General features: G+C 48.6%; 1 pseudogene; it reads left to right on the top strand.

Moving 5' to 3' along the window:
* Nucleotides 1-11,460, top strand: part of LOC149438477 (protein mab-21-like 2) — a 21,785-nt pseudogene extending 10,325 nt beyond the window's left edge.
* Nucleotides 11,461-18,731: the final 7,271 nt, after the last annotated feature.

Genomic DNA, 18,731 nt, shown 5'->3' with positions numbered 1-18,731 from the left:
AAGGTAAATGAAAGCAGTTCATTTAAGTTCTCCAAAAGAATAAAGATTTGTGGGAAGATGGCCAAGCTGTCCGGGTTACCAAACCACAGGTGAAGACTTTTGATTTTGCCAAACAAACTTACGGCATTTATTCAACCATAAAAAAAAGAAAAAAGAAAAAAAAAAAATCGAAAAAAATTGCTAAATGTAGATTTCAAATCAATGAACATATCAAACGAACTCCAAACATTACAAAGCGATTGACTTTAACTAAATGTTCAGTATTGTTTGCCTATCAGAATGATACGGGATATCAGCAGTGTTTGGTCAGGAGGGGCCAGTCCATTATTTACACCCAATAATAAATGGTGATAACCGAATTGCTGGGAGACTGTGGCCTTTCTCCAGGTCAAATATTCCGCATTCTGCTTTCCCTGATTATATAATTCTCACGAAATGGCAATAAATGAATAAGTCCGCTTTTTCTGCTCCGCCAAATTGTTCTGGATCTCGCGCAGGTTAAATATTCTGTACAACATTTCATTGTTAAGCCGGTTCTCCTGAAAATGACACATACTTTACCTGCGTCCAACACCCAAAAACATACAGAAATGGAAACCATTAAAAAAACAAAAATTCAAATAAAGTAAATAAATAACCAATGAGATTTCAAGTTAGGCTCCATGTACACTGCAGCTGATAAACTCGAGTTCAGGAGCTTTTCTGCGTTTTTTTATATGATTAGGTTTCCCGTGAATTTAGGACAGCCAAATAAATCATTCTCAATAATGTGTTGGTTGTTCCTTCTAATTCCTATCTAGAATGGCGGCTGCCCAAAAATATTTTAAACATCATGTAAAAGGTAAATGAAAGCAGTTCATTTAAGTTCTCCAAAAGAATAAAGATTTGTGGGAAGATGGCCAAGCTGTCCGGCTTACCAAACCACAGGTGAAGACTATTGATTTTGCCAAACAAAACTTAAGTCATTTATTCAACCATAAAAAAGAAAAAAAATCGAAACAAATTGCTAAATGTAAATTTCAAATCAATGAACATATCAAACGAACTCCAAACATTACAAAGCGATCGACTTTAACTAAATGTTCAGTATTGTTTGCCTATCAGAATGATACGGGATATCTGCAGTGTTTGGTCAGGAGGGGCCAGTCCATTATTTACACCCAATAATAAATGGTGATAACTGAATTGCTGGGAGACTGTGGCCTTTCTCCAGGTCAAATATTCCGCATTCTGCCTTCCCTGATTATATAATTCTCACGAAATGGCAATAAATGAATGATACCGCTTTTTCTGCTCCACCAAATTATTCTGGATCTCGCCCAGGTTAAATATTCCATTTCATTGTTAAGCCGGTTCTCCTGAAAATGACGACTACTTTACCTGTGTCCAACACCCAAAAACATACAGAAATGGAAACCATTAAAAAAAAAAAAAAAACATTCAAATAAAGTAAATAAATAAAAAATGAGATTTCAAGTTAAAGTGACCAATTTACAGGGGGGGTGGACAAAAATATGGAAACATTACATGATTTGCAGGTGTGAAAAGTGACGACATGTTCGGCGTTGAAAGTGGAAGTGAGCACAATGTATACAGGAGCACAGTCATGGTGGAGGAGAAAAGGGTCCCGCCCCCAAACTGTTACCGCAAGGTTCCAGGAGCACAGTCATGGTGGAGGAGAAAAGGGTCTCCCCCCCCAAACTGTTACCGCAAGGTTCCAGGAGCACAGTCATGGTGGAGGAGAAAAGGGTCTCCCCCCCCCAAACTGTTACCGCAAGGTTCCAGGAGCACAGCCATGGTGGAGGAGAAAAGGGTTTCCCCCCAAACTGTTACCGCAAGGTTCCAGGAGCACAGCCACGGTGGAGGAGAAAAGGGTCCCCCCCCCAAACTGTTACCGCAAGGTTCCAGGAGCACAGTCACGGTGGAGGAGAAAAGAGTCTCCCCCAAAACTGTTACCGCAAGGTTCCAGGAACACAGTCATGGTGGAGGAGAAAAGGGTCTCCCTACAAACTGTTACCGCATGTTTCCAGGAGCACAGTCATGGTGGAGGAGAAATGGGTCCCCCCCCAAACTGTTACCGCAAGGTTCCACGAGCACAGTCATGGTGGAGGAGAAATGGGTCCCTCCCAAACTGTTACCGCAAGGTTCCACGAGCACAGTCATGGTGGAGGAGAAAAGGGTCTCCCCCCAAACTGTTATGGCAAGGTTCCAGGAGCACAGTCATGGTGGAAGAGAAATGGGTCTCCCCCCAAACCTTTACCGCAAGGTTCCAGGAGCACAGTCATGGTGGAGGAGAAAAGGGTCTCCCCCCAAACTGTTACGGCAAGGTTCCAGGAGCACAGTCATGGTGGAGGAGAAAATGGTCTCCCCCCCAAACTGTTACCGCAAGGTTCCAGGAGCACAGTCATGGTGGAGGAGAAAAGGGTCTCCCCCAAACTGTTACCGCAAGGTTCCAGGAGCACAGTCATGGTGGAGGAGAAATGGGTCTCCCCCCAAACTGTTACCGCAAGGTTCCAGGAGCACAGTTTTCCCAAATGTCTTTGTATGGTGAAGCATTAACAATACCCTTTATTGAAATTTTATCCATCCTTCTAGGTAGTTGTGATGGCCAAATGCTCACTGGGCTAAGCCTCGCACTAGTACTCCTTCCAACCCAAACTGGCCCATCATTATGATAGGTTGCCTCCGTGGAGGAATGTATGTGAGGGAATGGGTAACTGCAATGGAAGTGCCAAAGCTTTGCCCACATTCAACCATTGCAGAGGAGAAAGATGGCTGCTTTGGGTATGGGCACCTCTAGGTGATGGCAATATGTACCTATTAGCTTGCTCTTTTTTTGACAGAGTCGCTAAATTTTAGGTGAGGCCTGCTCTCAGTCTGACCATTACAGTGATCTTCAGTGTTGGTGCTCTCATGGATTAGAGTAGAGCAGCACTTACTAGAGGTGAAAAATACCTCCCCTCCCTCCTTACGGCTAGTCCTATGTTATAATTACTAATAACTACTCTCCCTTGGCATCAGAGACACCGCTCTCTCCTGGTTCTCGTCCTATCTATCCCAACGCTCCTTCAGCGTTTCCTACAATGGTGCCACCTCCTCCTCACTCCCCCTCTCTGTTGGGGTCCCCCAGGGCTCTGTCCTTGGACCCCTTCTCTTCTCCATCTACACCTCCTCCCTTGGCAAACTCATACACTCCCACGGCTTCAATTACCACCTCTATGCCGATGATACTCAAATCTACCTATCCACCCCTCACCTCACCCCCACATTCTCCGCCCGCATCACTCACCTCCTAAACGACATCTCTGACTGGATGTCGCTCCATTTCCTCAAACTCAACCTCTCCAAAACCGAGCTTCTCATCTTCCCCCCAGCCCGCGCCCCCCCCCCCCCATCCTTTCCATCACTACCAACAACACCACCATCAATCCCGCCCAGCAAGCCAGGGTCCTTGGCGTCATTCTGGACTCAAACCTTTCCTTTCAACCTCATATCAAATCTCTCACAAACACATGCAGACTCCACCTCCGCAATATCGCCAAGATACGCTCCTTCCTTACCCCAGACACCACTAAACTACTAGTACACTCCCTGATTATCTCACGCCTGGACTACTGCAACTCCCTCCTCACCGGCCTACCCCAGTGCAGGCTCTCCCCGCTTCAGACCATCCTGAACTCAGCGGCCAGACTCATCCACCTCACCAGCCGCTCCACCTCTGCCACCCCCCTCTGCCTCTCCCTCCACTGGCTCCCCATTGCCCAACGCATTAAATTTAAATTGCTCACCCTGACCTATAAGGCCATTCACAACACTGCCCCTAACTACCTCACCGACCTGATTCCCAGGTACCACCCTACCCGTACCCTTCGCTCTTCACAGGACCTCCTTCTATCTTGCTCCCTGGTCTCCTCCTCCCACGCACGACTGCAAGACTTCTCCAGGTCCTCCCCCATCCTCTGGAACTCACTACCCCAATCCATCAGACTGTCACCTTCCCTCCTCACCTTCAGGAGCTCCCTGAAAACCCACCTCTTCAGGGAAGCCTACCCCACCCTCACCTAACAGCCGCTGCCCTTCCCTCCTCCTACCACTCCATCCCCCACAGCCGTTTCCTCCTGTGCCTCTACCCCCTCCCTCCTAGATTGTACGCTCGAAAGAGTAGGGCCCTCTAACCCCTCGTGTGCTGTTTGATGTTACTGTTCTGTTTCATGTATTGTCCCCCCTCTATTGTACAGCGCTGAGCAAACCCTTTGGCGCTATATAAACTCGATAAATAAATAAATAAATAATTGCTTTTTCAAGTAAGCAGCGTCAGCCTTGTTTGTATTCCCAGTCTTTCGTAAAAAGGTGTTTACATGCTATGAAATGTCAAAAGTTCAGCCAAGATTTTTTGGACAGAAGCCTCAGGGACATTGGCAGTTGTGTGTTTAGGTTTCGTGCTGCCCTAGGCAACAGAAAAATTGGCTCCCCCCCATGGAGAGACCCTGACACCAGCCAAAACCAGGGGCGGACTGACCATTCGAGTACTGCCCCAGGGCTCAGGGTCAGTAGGGGGCCCCATGAAATGCCCCTGGTATCTTTTTATAGGCTTTTTTGGGTGTGCTTTGAATGTGGGCAAGGATACAGGAGCCCCATGATCCCCTATTGCCCAGGGGGCCCATGAGTTGTCAGTCCGCCCCTGGCCAAAACCCACCTTCCCCACGAAGAGAGCCTGACATTGACCAACAACAACCCAGCCCCCACCACCCTAGACAGCCTTCCACTATCACTGCCTCCCGTACACTGGCAACCCCCTCCCGCCCCCGCAAGAGATAAGACACTCACCTTCACAGTTCCGCGGGAACAAGAATCGGGTTCAGCATACACCATCAAGCAGCCCACAGCCCTTCTCAGATCCCACCTGGTCCAGGGGTGTATTTACCACAAGGCAAACAAGGCATTTGCCGAGGGCGGCATTTTTCAGGGGGGCAGCAGTGCTCCTCGGAAGAAGAGACAGAAGAAGGGACACACGCGGCATGGGAACCTGGTGGGTTCCGAGAGAGGTTGTGGGTTTCATGACGGTGCACACAGCCCGATTCTCGTTCCTGGGGATATCCGGATCTGTGAAGGTGAGTGTCTTTCTCTCTCTCACCATGGGGGGATGGTGACTGGTGTATGGGGGGCAGTGGTAGTGGAGGGTTCTCTCAGGAGGGAGTCAATGGTGTTGTTGGTCAATGTCAGGCTCTCTTTGTGGGGGGCGATGATTTTTGTGTTGCCTAGGGAAGCACAAAACCTAAATACACCATTGGCCTGGTCCCTGTGCTGCGTGTGTCCCTTCTTCCTTTCCTTCTTTCAGGGGACGGCACTGCCTCCCTGAAAAATGCTGCTGCCCCCCTGAAAAATGCCTTGATTGCCTTGTGGTAAATACACCCCTGGCAGGGGCGGACTGACAAATCATGGGGCCCCCGGGCAATAGGGGATCATGGGGCCCCTGTGTCCTTGCCCAAACTCAAAAAAGCCTATGAAAAAGGTACCAGGGGCATCTCATGGTGCTCCCTACTGACCCGAGTTTCCAAATGGTCAGTCTGCCCCTGACCCCTGGACATTGGCCAGTTACTCGTCAAAACTCTTAATACCACTTGATACTTAAAATGTGTGAAAAAGGAATATCCCGTTTGGTACAGAGGTGGTGTGTGGAATTGGCAGAATTATAACTGCGGTTCCTATATGGTCAAAGAACATGTTATTCGTGGGGACAAGCCTTACGTGTTGGGTGCTCGCTGATAAAATAATGTGATATAAAAAAAAAAAACCTGATAAAACCTAAATCTAAGGACAAGCTAAAGCCGGTCCCAGCAAAAATAGTTCGTTTTTGAATAACAGTTGGATCCTTTGTTGGTATCACATACCTTGATGGGGAACCTTGAGATGATGAGGGTGGCCACTCTCTTAGTGCTCCAATATAAGCCCCCCTAGTTAGTGGGACAGAAAGTGCATGAAGTGGATGAAGGACTGGCAGGTGCCAGTGGACGATGACGCTGCTGATGTTGGACCTCATGAGATGAGGGTGGCCCTTATTAGTGCTCCAATATAAGCCCCCTAGGTAGTGGGACAGAAAGTGCATGAAGTGGATGAAGGAGTGGCATGTACCAGTGGATGATGACACCGCTGATGTAGGACCTCATGAAATGAAGGTGGCCACTCTTAGTGCTCCAATATCAGCCCCCTAGGTAGTGGGACAGAAAGTGGATGAAGGATTTGCAGGTGCCAGTGGATGATGATGACGCTGATGCTGGACCTCATGAGATGAGTGTGGCCCCTCTTAGTGCTCCAATATAAGCCCCCTTAGGTAGTGGGACAGAAAGTGCATGAAGTGGATGAAGGACTGGCAGGTGCCAGTGGTTGATGACACCGCTGATGTTGGACCTCATGAGATGAGGTCTTACACATTCATGAACCCGGCACTTTGTGCATTACTTACCTCTTACCCCTGCACTCTATGTGTTACACACTCTTTACCCCTGTACTGTGTATGGTACACACTCCTGACCTCTGCTCTCTTTGCATTATGCACTTTTCTTCCCTGTCCTGTACGATATACACCCATGACCTTTACATTCTGTACATTATCCACTCCTGACCCCTCCTTTCTGTGTCTTACACACTCCTGAACCCTGCAATCTGTGCTTTACTTACTCCTGACCCCTGTACTCTGTCTGGTACACACTCCTGACCTCTGCTCTTTTTGCATTATGCATTCTTGTCTCTTGCGTTCTGTGTGATACACACTCCTGAACTTTGCATTCTGTACATTATCCATTCTGATGTCTCCTTTCTGGGTCTGGCATACTCCTTACCCCCGCACTCTGTACATTATCCACTCCTGACCGCTCCTTTCTGTGTGTTACACATTCCTGAACTCTGCACTTTGTGCATTACTTACCCCTTACCCCTGCACTCTGTGTGTTACACACTCTTGACTCCTGTACTGTGTATGGTACATACTCCTGACCTCTGCTATCTTTGCATTATGCACTTTTCTTCCCTGTCCTGTACGATATACACCCATGACCTTTACATTCTGTACATTATCCACTCCTGACCCCTCCTTTCTTTGACTTACACACTCCTGACCCCTCCTTTTTTTGTTTTACAAACTCCTAAACCCTGCAATCTGTGCTTTACTTACTTCTGACCCCTGTACTCTGTCTGGTACACACTCCTGACCTCTGTTCTCTTTGCATTACGCATTCTTGTCTCTTGCGTTCTGAGTGATATACACTCTTGCACTTTGCATTCTGTGCGTTATCCACTCCTGACCCCTCTTTTCTGTGTCTTACAAATTCCTGAACCCTGCACTTTGTGCATTACCTACCCCTTACCCCTGCACTCTGTGTGTTACACACTCTTGATTCCTGTACTGTGTACGGTACACACTCCTAACCTCTGCTCTCTTTGCATTATGCACTGTTCTTCCCTGTCCTGTGCGATATACACTCCTGACCTCTGCATTCTGTACATTATCCACTCCTGAACCCTCCTTTCTTTGTCTTACACACTCCTGAAACCTCCTTTCTGTTTCTTACACACTCCTGAACCCTGCAATCTGTGCTTTACTTACTCCTGACCCCTGTACTCTGTCTGGTACACACTCCTGACCTCTGTTCTCTTTGCATTATGCATTCTTGTCTCTTGCGTTCTGAATGTTATACACTCTTGCACTTTGCATTTTGTACGTTATTCACTCCTGACCCCTCCTTTCTGGGTTTGGCCCACTCCTGAACCCTGCACTCTGTACATTATCCACTCCTGACCCCTTCTTACTGGGTTTGGCATACTCCTGACAACTGCACTCTGTACATTATCCACTCCTGACCTCTCCTTTCTGTGGCTTACACATTCATGAACCCGGCACTTTGTGCATTACTTACCCCTTACCCCTGCACTCTGTGTGTTACACACTCTTTACCCCTGTACTGTATACAGTACATACTCCTAACCTCTGCTCTCTTTGCAATATGCACTCTTCTTCCCTGTCCTGTGCGATATACACCCATGACCTCAGCATCTTGTACATTCTCCACTCCTGACCCCTCCTTACTGTGTCTTACACACTCCTGAACCCTGCATTCTGTGTTTTACTTACTCCTGAACCCTGTACTCTCTTTGGTCTCCACTCCTGACCCCTCCTTTCTGTGTCTTACACATTCCTGAACCCTGCACTCTGTATTTTACTTACTCCTGACCCCTGCGCTCTGTGTGTTATACACTCCTGACTTCTGTACTGTGTACGGTACACACTCCTGATCTCTGCTGTCTTTGCATTATGTACTCTTCTTCCTTGTCCTGTGTGATATACACTCCTGACCTCTGCATTCTGTACATTCTCTACTCCTGACCCCTCCGTTCTGTGTCTTACACACTCCTGAACCCTGCACTCTGTGCTTTACTTACTCTTGACCCCTGCGCTGTGTGTTTTGCTCTCCTGATCCCTGAACTCTGTATCATATGCATTCCTGACCCCTGCTCTCTTTTTATTACAAACTCTTGTCCCCTACGTTCTGTGCAAACAGGCACTCCAGACCTCTGCACTCTGTATGCAGCAACTTCCCCGATAATTGCCTGAGCCCCATCGCAGTCCAGTGATGTGCACGAGAGCTTCGGCTGTCCGGGGACCTTCCCTCCCCATTAGGGAGCCATTGGCTCCCGCTGCTGTCAATCACAACCAGTGAGCCAATGAGAAGGGAGGAGGCTGTGTGTGAATGCAAAGGCAGAGCAGCAGCTCAGGAGTGAGCCTGCTTGGCTACCCCCATAGCAAGCTGCTTGGTCTAGGGACACTATGCAGGAGGGAGGGGCCAGGAGCGCCGGCAGGGAACCCAAGAAGAGGAGGATTGGGGCTGCTCTGTGTGAAATCATTACACACAGCAGGTAAGTTGATTTTACGCCTTTATTATCCCTTTAATTCACGTCTAGACTAGAGTTCAGCTTTAAACCATTCCAGACAAGTCTGCGTATTCGGGGCCCTCGCACTCCGCACTTCGCTGGGCACCTGCCATGCCATAACAGAGTGTCATAGTGATGAAGAGTGATGAAGAGTGTGGGCCGAGGGAGGAGGAATGTCCCAGCAATGTTTATATGAACAAGAATTTCCTATTAAACATCCACCTAGAAAGTCAATAGAGCTCCGCTAGATTTTTTTATAGCCTTCCTTTCAGAACATTGGCTGCCCCTCCCTGCGTGACACACACCTCAATGACCATAAACCACCGACATGTCACCTACTGGTGGTTCCCCAGTGTTTGCAAAGCAAACAGGTCCCGGGGGTTCATACACACAGCTGGGTCGAGTTTCTGAGAACGATCAACGTGTTTGTACAGCAATTCTGTGCTGCTGTCTCAGGGAGGGTGTTGGGATTAAAGGATTTAGGAAAGAATGAAGAACAGAGGCCAACGCAGCCACTAATGCCTGTGTACTTACAAGGTGCTATATCGTCCACACCAAGGATGGGAGGGGGGATCTAGTATTTGCGCATGGGGAATTCCTTCTAAAAAAAAACACCAATCTGACATCTTGCAGAAGACCAAGTTGGTCTTCAAAGGCTCCAGTTGTGGTCGTTGATGGCCAGAATCTTCTATTTCAGTTTGAGGAATGCCTGTATGAGGCTCTCTTGGCCCTAGCAAGGGAAAATGTCACCGGCACACCGAGGATCACCAATATGGGTCCAAAAGTTTTAATGAACGATTACATAGTTAGAGCAAGGCAACGTTTTGGAGTCTCGCAGGACCCCTTCATCAGGCAGTTGACCAACCGGCTGGAATCGGTTCCAGCCGACGGTCGCTGCAGCGCCCACTTATACACACAGCCATTTTTAACGCAGGAATGTGTGCGTTTGGATTGTGCACTTACCCTCTTGGCCCTAGTCCACAGTGCTGCAACGTGAAGCACAGTCAAGGGAGAATGTCGTCAGCACACCGAGGATCACCAATATGGGTCCAAAGGTTTTATAAACGGCAAGGCAAGGTTTCGGAGTCTCGTAGGACCCCTTCATCAGGCAGGTCCATCAAGCAGGTCACATACCAAGCAGGTCCATCAAGCAGGTCACATACCAAGCAGGTCCATCAGGCAGGTCACATACCAGGCAGGTCCATCAAGCAGGTCACATACCAGGCAGGTCCATCAAGCAGGTCACATACCAGGCAGGTCCATCAGGCAGGTCACATACCAGGCAGGTCCATCAGGCAGGTCACATACCAGGCAGGTCCATCAGGCAGGTCACATACTAGGCAAGGAACATACCGGGTGCCGCTCCTGTCAGCTAAGAACAAACCGGGTGCCACTCCTGTCAACAAAATTGAACAAGATTGGAAAATGGTTGCCTGGTCTGATGGGTCTCGATTTCAGCTACGACATTCAGATGGTCGGGTCAGAATTTGGTGTCAACAACAAGAACGCATGGTTCCATCCTGCCTTGTATCCACACTATTACTAGTTTAATCACTTGCCGAGCACCCGTCAGTAAGAGAGGGCGGGCGCTCGTGCCCTGAACCCGGAAGTAGGGGCCAACATACAGGTACGTTATAATGCCTTGTATGGACCGCCCGCCCACCGGAAAATTACTGCGGGTGGTTGGCAAATGGTTAAACACAGAAAGTCGCATGACAAGTCAAAACACATTTGTTTCGACGAATGCCGTCTTAATTGCCACGACTCAGTCACTGTGTCCAATCACGGCGGGAGTCAGCTGGGGGAAGAGGGGGCGGGCGCGCGTACCCTGAAGTAGGGGCCAACATACAGGTATGTTATAGTGCCTGTATGAACTACTGTGGGCAGGGCCGGTGCTGCCGCTAGGCAAACTAGGCAGCCACCTAGGGCACAGCCACTGCTGTTGGTTTCCCTACTTTCTGCTGGCTTCCTAACACCCCCTCTTCATCAGCTTCCTGACTGAGATTGACGCCCACTACGAGGGTCTGGAGGTGGACTCTCCCACCAAGTTCGAGGTGCTGGTCTACCTCAGCCAGATGGGGGTCTTCGAGTTTGTGGATGGTGGCTCCCATGATGCTCAGGCTGAGCGATGGTTGGAAGAGGAGCATGTCCCTGTGGGCGGAGTTCATCACAGCCTCCTGCTACCTCTCGGCCAGAAAGATCCGCTCCCACTTCCAGACTTTGGTGGCCCAGGCTGTGGACAAGTGCAGCTACCAGAACGTGGTGAAGATGATCGCCGACACAAGCAAGGTCCGCCTGTGGATCAGGGAGCGCTATGTGTGCCAGCCTTCAAGTGCACTGGCATCTGGCCCAGCAGCAATGCTCAGTGGCCCCTTCCCCACATCCCTTGGCCGGGCCCCAACAGGGTGGCAGAGGTCAAGGCAGAATGTTTCAACCTTCTGTCCCTGGACAGCAAGCAGAGCTCTGCCGAGAGTGACGCCTGGGGTGCTCCAGTTCGCTGAGGATGAGAACAGTCTACTGGTGGGGGGCTGTTAGGGAGCATTCCCATAGACTTCTAAGGAGGCTTTAACCCCTTGCCTATCGGGCATTCCCCCCCCCCTCCGATTCTTGCCCAGGCCAATTTTCAGCTTTCGGTGCTGTTGCACTTTGAATGACAATTGCGCGGTCATGCAACACTGTACCCATATGAAATTTTTATAATTTTTTTTAACATAAATAGAGCATTATTTTGGTGGTATTTACTCCCCGCTGGGGGTTTTATTTTTTGAGCTTCAAAAAAAAAGAGCAAAAAATGTGAAAAAAAAAAGTTTTTCTTTGTTTCTATTATAAAATTTTGCAAACAGGTAATTTTTCTCCTTCACTGATGTGCACTGATGGGCGGCACTGATGGGCTCTGATAGGCGGCACTGATGAGGTGGTATGGACAGGCAGCACTGATGGGCACTGATAGGCAACACTGATGGGCTCTGATAGGCGGCACTGATGAGGTGGCATGGATAGACAGCACTGATGGGCACTGATAGGCAGCACTGATGGGCACTGATAGGCAACACTGATGGGCTCTGATTGGCGGCACTGATGAGGTGGCATGGATAGACAGCACTGATGGGCACTGATAGGCAGCACTGATGGACACTGATAGGTGGCACTGATGAGGTGGCATGGATAGGCAGCACTGATGGGCACTGATAGGCAGCACTGATGGACACTGATAGGCGGCACTGATGAGGTGGCATGGATAGGCAGCACTGATGGGCACTGATAGGCAACACTGATGTGCACTGATAGGCGGCACTGATGAGGTGGCATGGATAGGCAGCACTGATGGGCATTGATAGGCAACACTGATGGGCACTGATAGGCGCCACTCATGAGGTGACACTGATGAAGTGGCATGGATAGGCAGCACTGATGGGCACTGATAGTTGGCACTGATAGGCGGCACTGATGAGCTGGCACTGATGAGACGGCACTGATGATGCTGCACTAATATGCAACAATGATGGGCTCTGATAGGCGGCACTGATGGGCACTGACTGATGGCACTGACTGGCGGCACTATTGGGCACTGACGGGTGGCACTGCTGGGCAGCACTGATGGGGGCACTGCTGGGCACTGATAGGTGGCACTGCTGGGCACTGTTGGGCGGCTCTGCTGGCCAGCACTGATGGGTGGTACTGCTGGGCACTGATAGGCGGTGGCTGTAGCATGGATGGCAAGTTGGGATCTCCGTCACGGAATATTACCAGCCGGGCAAACCTGGTCTGATGTCCTCATAATGAGAGAAGTGAGCAAGCCACCCAAACAGATGACATCATGAATAAAATGAATTTATCTGCATGTTCTGAGACAACAAATTATATATAAAACCAGAGAAATACGTGTCTAACGAATGTGTCATCCAATCATCAAACACTCCAGGAGGTCAGCCCAGAGGAGGGGGACCATCCCGTGCTCCTCAAACACAATAACATGGCTTGAAACGTTTACACGCCATAAATCACCTCCGAAAATATACCGTCCGTAGGGTGACTCCCGACCAATGTGTTTGGGTTGTAGGAGGAACCGCCGGGTGTGACAGCAAAATTCCTCTGATACTCGCACAATGCGTGGATTTCACGCTATTCACAATGGTCACCGCTTCGTGCGAGAACAAATATCGGCGTCAAATAATAGTTGGCACAAATGATATAAATCTGTGGCTTGCTCTCCCTGAAGCTGGCGTAGATGAGAATATTCTTCAGAAAAGTCTTCAGGAATCGCACGCGAAATCGCGTGATTTTTAAATCGCAGCCGTGTGACCGGTGACTTACCTGAGCATGTGGCCTGCCAGGAAAGGGGTGAGAGAAGCATGCACCCCCACCTGGACCATACCAACCCACATGGAAGAGAAATAGATTTTATTTATGTATTTCAGGTACTTCTATAGCACCGTCAATATACGCAGCACTTTACATATATATTGTACATTCACATCAGTCCCTAACCCTCAAGGGGCGTACAATCTAAGGTCCCTGACCCTCAAGGGGCGTGCAATCTAAGGTCCCTAACCCTCAAGGGGCGTCCAATCTAAGGTCCCTGACCCTCAAGGGGCGTACAATCTAAGGTCCCTGACCCTCAAGGGGCATACAATCTAAGGTCCCTAACCCTCAAGGGGCGTCCAATCTAAGGTCCCTGACCCTCAAGGGGCGTACAATCTAAGGTCCCTGACCCTCAAGGGGCGTACAATCTAAGGTCCCTAACCCTCAAGGGGTGTACAATCTAAGGTCCCTAACCCTCAAGGGGCCTGCAATCTAAGGTCCCTAACCCTCAAGGGGCGTGCAATCTAAGGTCCCTAACCCTCAAGGGGCGTGCAATCTAAGGTCCCTAACCCTCAAGGGGCGTACAATCTAAGGTCCCTGACCCTCAAGGGGCGTACAATCTAAGGTCCCTAACCCTCAAAGGGCGTACAATCTAAGGTCCCTAACCCTCAAGGGGCGTACAATCTAAGGTCCCTAACCCTCAAGGGGCGTACAATCTAAGGTCCCTAAGCCTCAAGGGGCGTACAATCTAAGGTCCCTGACCCTCAAGGGGCGTACAATCTAAGGTCCCTGACCCTCAAGGGGCGTACAATCTAAGGTCCCTAACCCTCAAGGGGCGTACAATCTAAGGTCCCTAACCCTCAAGGGGCGTACAATCTAAGGTCCCTAACCAGGGGCGGACTGACCATTTGGAAACTCGGGCACTGCTTGAGGGCCCGGGGTCAGTAGGGGGCCCCATGAGATGCCCCTGGTACCTTTTTCATAGGATTTTTTGACTTTGGGCAAGGACACAGGGGCCCCATGATCCCCTATTGCCCGGGGGCCCCATGAGTTGTCAGTCTGCCCCTGTCCCTAACCCTCAAAGGGCGTACAATCTAAGGTCCCTAACCCTCAAGGGGCGTACAATCTAAGCTCCCTAACCAGGGGTGGACTGACCATTTGGAAACTCGGGCACTGTCCGAGGGCCCGGGGTCAGTAGGGGGCCCCATGAGATGCCCCTGGTACCTTTTTCATAGGCTTTTTTGAGTTTGGGCAAGGACACAAGGGCCCCATGATCCCCTATTGCCCGGGGGCCCCATGAGTTGTCAGTCTGCCCCTGTCCCTAACCCTCAAAGGGCGTACAATCTAAGGTCCCTAACCCTCAACTACAGGCAGGTGGTGCCGTGGTTGGGATTCGAACCAAGGACCCGAGTACTGCCAGGCGGAAGTGCTAACCATTTAGCCGCTGTGCTGCCCGTTTTAAAAAGATTCTTCCCAAATATGTTGACATATATTTGAAATACTGCAATTTTGGCCATATTCTATATATTTCATATATATACTGCATGTTGAAATGCGTTTTTTATATATTACAAACTATATGAAAAATATTTTTAAAAAATATATATATTTTTTGAGATATATTCTTCAGATTTTTTTTTTTTAAATATAAAAAAGTCATTTTTACATATATTTGTAATTGCATTCCAAAAATGTAGATTTGTAGTTTTAAAGACATACAGTATATTTGAAAATGTATTTTAAAAAACAGTTTTCATAACAAAAATGCATTTCAACATACAGTATATATATTTATTTATTTATTGAAATATGTTTTGAAATATATTGAATACGGCCCAAATTGTAGTATTTCAAATGTATCTTTCTTCCATGTGGGAAGTCACATGGGGTGGGGGGGGGGTATATCCTATATACCACGCCTTTTATATCATACACCACATATTCTATATATCCTGCAGAATATCTTATATACCCGGGGCGACTGACCATTCGAGCACTCGGGCACAGCCCGAGGGCCCGGGGTCAGTAGGGGGCCCCATGAAATGCCCCTGGTACCTTTTTTATAGGCATTTTTGGGTGTGCTTTGAGTGTGGGCAAGGACACAGGGGCCCCATGATCCCCTATTGCCCAGGGGCCCCATGATCCCCTATTGCCCAGGGGCCCCATGATCCCCTATTGCCCGGGGGGTTATCAGTTCGCCCCATATATACCCTGTATCATAACCTACTATAGATCCTCTGCCATATCCTCACAGGGGTGGCCAACCTGCGGCTCTCCAGCTGCTGCAGGACTACAAGTTCCATCATGCCTCTGCAAGTCAGTAACTTCCCATCTTTGCAATGCCTCATGGGAAATGTAGTTCCACAACAGCTGGAGAGCCACAGGTTAGCCACCCCTGCTAGACTATAGATCCTGTACCCTCTCCAATATACGACCTAATCACATGCTGGGTGATCATTGCTTCTCTATAGCAGAGCTCTGCGCTCTCCGGGTGATGAAAGACGATTGACACTCCCTGGAAATCCCTACCTTGCAGAATCAAATCTTCTCAGGATTAAGAAGGTGACAAAAGAGACTTGAATGGATCAGAGGGATTTAGAATCTTTGGCTGGGTGTGATCTTCCTGTAAGAGATGTTCACCTTTACATCAACTTAAAGGGGGCTTCTACTCTGGACTGTGTAGCTTTCTAGACAAGAATACCAAAATGTGATTGATATACAATATATATACACTATATTGCCCCCAGTATTGGTCGGCCGCCCTTTCCATGCACATGACCTTTAATGGCCTCCCAGTCTTAGTTCGTAGGGTTCAATATTGAGTTGGCCCCGCCCTTTCCACGCACATGACCTTTAATGGCCTCCCAGTCTTAGTCCGTAGGGTTCAATATTGAGTTGGCCCCGCCCTTTGCACGCACATGACCTTTAATGGCCTCCCAGTCTTAGTCCGTAGGGTTCAATATTGAGTTGGCCCCGCCCTTTCCATGCACATGACCTTTAATGGCCTCCCAGTCTTAGTCCGTAGGGTTCAATATTGAGTTGGCCCCGCCCTTTGCACGCACATGACCTTTAATGGCCTCCCAGTCTTAGTCCGTAGGGTTCAATATTGAGTTGGCCCCGCCCTTTCCACGCACATGACCTTTAATGGCCTCCCAGTCTTAGTCCGTAGGGTTCAATATTGAGTTGGCCCCGCCCTTTCCGTGCACATGACCTTTAATGGCCTCCCAGTCTTAGTCCGTAGGGTTCAATATTGAGTTGGCCCCGCCCTTTCCGTGCACATGACCTTTAATGGCCTCCCAGTCTTAGTCCGTAGGGTTCAATATTGAGTTGGCCCCGCCCTTTGCACGCACATGACCTTTAATGGCCTCCCAGTCTTAGTCCGTAGGGTTCAATATTGAGTTGGCCCCGCCCTTTCCGCGCACATGACCTTTAATGGCCTCCCAGTCTTAGTTCGTAGGGTTCAATATTGAGTTGACCCCGCCCTTTGCAGCTATAACAGCTTCAACTCTTCTGGGAAGGCCGTCCACAAGGTTTAGGAGGGTGTCTATGGGAACGTTGGACCATTCTTCCAGAAGCACATTTGTCAGGTCAGGCACTGATGTCGGGGGAGGAGGCCTGGCTCGCAGTCTCCGCTCTAATTCATCCCAAAGGTGTGCTATGGGGTTGAGGTCAGGACTCTGTGCAGGACAGTCAAGTTCCTCCACCCCAAACTGGCTCCTCCATGTCTTTATGGACCTTGCTTTGTGCAAGGACACAAAGGGACACCCTCATGCCATAATCATTACACTTGGCACAATGCAGTCAGGCAAGTACCATTCTCCTGGCAACCACCAAACCCAGATATGTCCATCGGATTGCCAGACAGAGAAGCATGATTGGTCACTCCAGAGAACATGTCTCCACTGCTCTAGAGTCCAGTGGCGGCGTGCTTTACACCACGTCATCTGATACTTTGCATTGCACTTGGTGATGGAAGGCTTGGATGCAGCTGCTCGGCCATGGAAACCCATTCCATGAAGCTCTCTACACACTGTTGTTGGGCTCATCTGAAGGCCACACCAAGTTTGGAGGTCTTTAGCTATTGACTCTACAGACAGTTGGTGACTTCTGCGCACTGTGCGCTTCAGCATGCGCTGACCCCGCCCTGTCATGTGACGTGGCCTACCACTTGGTGGCTGAGTGGCTGTTGTTCCCAGTGGCTTCCACTTTGTTATAATCCCACTAACAGTTGAGCGTGGAATATTTAGTAGCCAGGAAATGTCCCAGATGGACTTATTGCCCAGGTGGCCACCTATCACGGGACCACGCTTGGAGTCACTGAGCTCCTGAGAGCGACCCATTCTTTCACCAATGTTTGTAGAAGCCGTCTGCATGCCTAGGGGCTTGATTGTATACACCTGTGTGCATGGAGGGGATTGGAGCACCTGAATCACATGATATGGAGGGGATTGGAACACCTGAATCACATGATTGGGAGGGGATTGGAACACCTGAATCACATGATTGGGAGAGGATTGGAACACCTGAATCACATGATTGGGAGGGGATTGGAAAACCTGAATCACATGATTGGGAGGGGATTGGAACACCTGAATCACAAGATTGGGAGGGGATTGGAACACCTGAATCACATGATTGGGAGGGGATTGGAACACCTGAATCACATGATTGGGAGGGGATTGGAACACCTGAATAACATGATATGGAGGGGATTGGAACACCTGAATCACATGATTGGGAGGGGATTGGAACACCTGAATCACATGATTGGGAGGGGATTGGAACACCTGAATCACATGATTGGGAGGGGATTGGAACACCTGAATCACATGATTGGGAGGGCGGGCAATACTTTTGGCAATGTAGTGTGTGTATATATATATATATTTTTATCTATCTATCTATCTATCTATCTATCTATCTATCTATCTATATATATATATACACACACACACATATATATATTATCTTTATTTTTTTTCATCAATATATTTATATATTTTTTTCATCAATGTATATATATATATATATTTTTTTTTTTTTAAATTGGGTTTGTATGATCCACTAAACCTATCCACGGTAGGCTTGAACATGGAACATACACATACATGTACAGGTTCTTTCACAATGCAATTAAAAAAAAAACTGCAGCCCCCTTAGCACATTTTTTGAGTGCATGATTTCAGACACAACGCCCAAGGCATGTACTGTCCTAAAACGAAACATTTCTGGCTTTTGGTCCGGAATGGGCCATGCGTACGAAGTTATATAAAAGTAGATTTATTACATACGGGTAGGATAAGTGTTTCAAATGCCATTCTGGTTTTGCATATTTCAGCAAATCCCTCGTGTTGAAGACTCAAACCGCATCGCTCGCTATACAGCATTTGCTTTTCAAGAATCTGCTTTCACACCTTTTATCTTGTCACGGATCTCTCTTCTGTTTTTTTTTTTAATGTATTACTTTTTTTTTTTTTAATCTTCTCTTGGCTCAAGGCATAGCC

This window comes from Staurois parvus, unplaced genomic scaffold, assembly GCF_062004578.1.
Source record: "Staurois parvus isolate SC_StPar_1 unplaced genomic scaffold, SC_StPar_1.0 ptg001191l, whole genome shotgun sequence".
NCBI lineage: Eukaryota > Metazoa > Chordata > Amphibia > Anura > Ranidae > Staurois > Staurois parvus.
This window is presented reverse-complemented; position numbering and strand designations above follow the sequence as displayed.